Consider the following 4,364-nt stretch of genomic DNA (forward strand, 5'->3'; position numbering starts at 1 on the left):
AACTAAAGGGGAGCATGTGATATGTAGTAAACATAACAGAAGGAACATCAATAGGCCTTAGATAAAATCTCTTGCACTATCCTTATGAAAGGATAAAGCAATGTAACTAGACTATTATAACTATCTAAAAAACTGATCAAAAACATATATTAAACAATAGAAAAATAGGACTTTACAATCAGTACTTTTATAACTTGAATGAAAATATAAAAAGCACATTTTAAATAAAGTTTCTTCTGTGTCAGCATTCCATTTGTGGTTAATATCCATGGCTTATATAGACAGCATCTTGTGTTGCTCAGTTTTGGCCAGTGACATCGCCAATATAAGAGATATATTAGACTCTGACATAGGATTTCACTGTCACTGTCACTGTCCTCCCGTTGTTCATCAATTTGCTCGAGCGGGCCTAGTAACGTCTCCATTGGAGACTTTGTTGTTACTGTGTTTGGCATATTGAATACATCATGGGTAGCTTGCCAGGCTCTGCCATGCGGGCGAGATACTCTCGGTAGCTTACCAGTCTCTCCGAGAGGGGCGGAGGAATTGAACTCGGATCGGCCATGTTGGCTGTGTGCAATGCTAACGCCCTACCACTGTGCTATCGCTCCAGCCCCAGGATTTCACATTCAATATCAAATTTATCATTAAAATTTTTCAAATTGAAAGGGCTGACTTTTAGTTCTTTTATCATTTATTGTTTCTCAGAACTTTCTCAGAACTTGTTCCACAGGTTTCAGAACAATTCAGAAGGTGGTATTAAATTGCTATATTACATCAGTTCTCATCTGTAAGATTATAAAGCTATAAAGATATTGAAGATATCTTTTTTCTTAAAATCTCTTATCAATTTTTTGGGGTCAAACTCATGGTTATTAAATATCTTTGAGTGAAATTTGTGATTTATTTTATATTTGTTTATAATGTTTTACTTTTTACTCTTTGGATTGTAATTATCTAAACTTCCTCCCAATTTTCTATGTCAAATTTTGAATATTATCTTTTCTGTGGTTTACTAAGTTTCTTTGTCTTTGTTTCCTGTCTTCTTAAAGCAATTTTCACATTATTTGTAACATTTTTATAACATTCTAGAACACATATTTCTCAAAGAGCTCTGAATATATCAGCACAATGCAATTAATTTTTATAACATAGGTCTTATCAGACAATATTTTTATTTTACTGAGAAAAGTGAATTTATTAACTTGTGAATCTACTTAGGAAACACACACAAAGTCCACAACTTTAAATTTAAACTTTTGCACTAAAAAAAATACCCAGACAAAAAACAAAACCCAAAAAACCCACAAAACAACAAACAACCACAGGCACGAACTGTAAACCTGTATTAATTATCAACTAGTCTTACGGTTAATTCTTAGTAGTAATTCAGTATTTTCCTCCTTGGCAATTTTCATATTTTAGCACCAAATGCCTCCCACAGAGGCCCTTGGAGCACTGTGCTGCCAGTGTCAGGAGCTCCTCGTGCACACACGCCACTCACCACGTGAACGAGGTGATGAGGCTGGGCGCCAGGGCAGGGGATCAGACAGAGGGCACACAGTCACAATCTTTAATGTAGTGCATTTGCTAAAAAAAAAAAAAAAAAAAAGCCAGCTTCCACTCCCAGGATTGCTCTCGTCCTTGTATTTTAATATCATGATTTAGAAGATGCAGATGCTATTGCCTAAATATTATTCTATACATTTCCATCAGTGTTGAGGAAAACATTTTAAGTTGCTACTTAATTTACACCATAATTACTGATTATGGCTTTACCTCATTTGCAATTTTGGAAGCAATATTTTTGAAAACTATGAATGTCCCTGGTATCTGCTTAAACCAGACCCTGTTCAGAAACAGTCTTGGCAGCTTGCACACCTCCATCTCCCACTGCACAAGGTTCTCCACATGCCCATCACTGTGGACAACAGAAGAGTAAGAAGCGCTCTCTCTGCTCATAGTCACAGTTATTGGCGTTCAGCACTTAGCAGATTTCCCGCATCATGTCACTGGGATCCATCAAACTGGTGGTCTTCATATTGCAAGTAAAGCGCAGGGAACAAGGTTTTGCTTCTTTGTTCTCATCCTTCTGCTCAGTAGATATGTTGCACCTTGAGCCGTCATATCTCCCGTTCCTCTCATATTCAGTGGGAAGCCTTTTGATAAACCTGAACGACATGTTTCTCCTTATGAGTTTTGAAGTCAATTTACTAAAAAGATTAGTGGAGTCTCGGCTTCTGGCCTGTGACAGAGATGTGGCTTCGTGGGAGAGACTGGGTGAGGCAGGTGGGCCATTGTATGTGGCAGTTCGCTGCTCCTGGGGCTGGCCATGGAAAGTGCTGCGGTTGACAGTACCTCTTGGGAAGCGACTTCAGTCTGGGGTTGCTGCACTGCTAATACTGTGTGTCAAAGCAACTGACATTCTCTGATCAGGAATCGTGCTGTTTTCTTTGCCATTCTGAATCACTGAATGACTGTCAGTGGTAGTTCTTTCACTGCATACATAGGTGTTCCTTCTTGTCATTCCACCTGATGCAGTATTGCTACTGGGAGCAGTGGAACTTTTCTTGTGCTCAGGAATATCTGCCTTGTTGGGATTACTGGCGTTCCCAAGCATAGGGCTGGCTGAAGCAATTTCCTTTCCTCCAGCAGCAGTGCTCCCTAATTTTCTGGAGGGAATTCCATCTTCCTTGAGGTCATTATCAGCAGTGCTGGTCTGACTTCTTTTTGGATATGCCACAACTGAAGGAAGAGTTGGCCTAGCATGGTCACTATACCGCCTCTTCATCTGGCTTGAGGAGACACTTCTTTGTACTTTGTGATAAGACTGGCCAGTGCTGTTGTTGAGGTCACTGCTTGGCCTAACCTTAAGCAAGTGAAAGATTGCTGCTAGAACTGGAATCACTAGCATACAGCTCTGAAGATTTTCTCCCCAACAAGTATGTAGCTGTGATTTTATATTTCATTTTACTGAGCGATTCTTGAATTTCTTCTTGTGAGTAGCCCATTCCCACCATAATATCTATTCTTTTCTGGTCTGAGATGTCTAATTCTGGTTCAACAAATGGTTTCAGTTCATCTTCCTCATGTCCAATATTTATCCACCTGTACTTCATGATTTGCTCTAGAGTGCCTCATTTTATTGGATTTAGCACCAGGAAACATTTGAGAAGGTTTTCACAGTCAGTGGACATGTAGAAAAGGATACTGTATTTCCCTCTTAATACTGTTTCTCTCAGTTCTTTAAGGTTCTGACCATCAAAGGGGAGTGATCCGCTGACAAGTGTGTAAAGAATAACGCTAAGGCTCCACACATCCACTTCTGGCCTATCGTATTTCTTGCCCTTGAATAGCTCTGGGGCTGCATATGGAGGACTGCCACAAAACATCCAGTTTACTGCTAACAGTAAAGTCATTGCTAAAACCGAAGTCAGCTATTTTAATGTTCATATCAGCATCTAACAACAGATTTTCAGCTTTGAGGTCTCTGTGCACAATCTGCTTCTGGTGACAGAACTGGACTGCAGAGACTATCTGTCTAAATTTAGCTCTTGCTTCTTTTTCCTTCATTCTTCCATGTGCAACCAGATCGTCAAACACTTCACCTCCACTTGCATATTCCATGATTGGGTAGAGTGTTTTGTCAGTCTCAATAACTTCACTATGTTTGAATGGTTTAAAATTCTTCATTATTCTCACTTCCCTAAAGAGCTTTTGAAGACTTGTTGGGTTCAACTGAGTTTTGTCAATTATTTTTATTGCAACCTCTCCGCCTGTAAGAATGTGTCGTGCCAATTTCACTTTTGCAAAATTCCCCTTGCCGATAGTTTTCCAACAGTCTGTAGTTTCCGATGTGGGGCTGTTCATCTGCACAGGAAGAGTGTGCAGAGAGTAAGCTCTCTCTATAGTTTCTACACCGAACCCCAGAGCGCCCAGTTGGAGAGGTAACTTCTGACCACCCATCTCCATGTGATGTGTGGTTCTCGGTTGTCCCCCTCATTCACCGTGGTCAGCGGGGTCCGCGTGGACATCTGACTTCACTCCGCGTCGCCTCCCACACGCGAAACACGGCAGCAAGCAGAACGGCTCCCCTACCCTTCGGCGTCTAGATGCCAGGCCCGGCCCGAGCCGTCCCCCAGGCGGGGCCCGGGACTCATGCTTCCCGGGAAGCCCCGCGGCGGCGGCTCGACCCCCGCGCGCCCGGACCCTCCAGGCCGCCGCGGCCGCCGCTCTGGGCCAGGGCCTCCACACAGCGCCCCGGGGGGTCCTGAGGAGGCGGAGGAGGAGGTGCGAGCGGCGCCCGCGAGCGGACTGGCCGCGGCGAACTGCGGGCGCCGACCATGCAGCGGGCTGCGGAAGCG

At 42.9% G+C, this 4,364-nt stretch overlaps 1 pseudogene; it reads right to left on the minus strand.

Annotated features, from left to right (window-relative positions):
• Positions 1 to 1,626: 1,626 nt before the first annotated feature.
• LOC130032814 (MAP/microtubule affinity-regulating kinase 3-like) lies at positions 1,627 to 4,034 on the minus strand (annotated as a pseudogene).
• Positions 4,035 to 4,364: the final 330 nt, after the last annotated feature.

This window comes from Sorex fumeus, unplaced genomic scaffold (genome assembly GCF_029834395.1).
Source record: "Sorex fumeus unplaced genomic scaffold, SorFum_2.1 ptg000051l, whole genome shotgun sequence".
NCBI lineage: Eukaryota > Metazoa > Chordata > Mammalia > Eulipotyphla > Soricidae > Sorex > Sorex fumeus.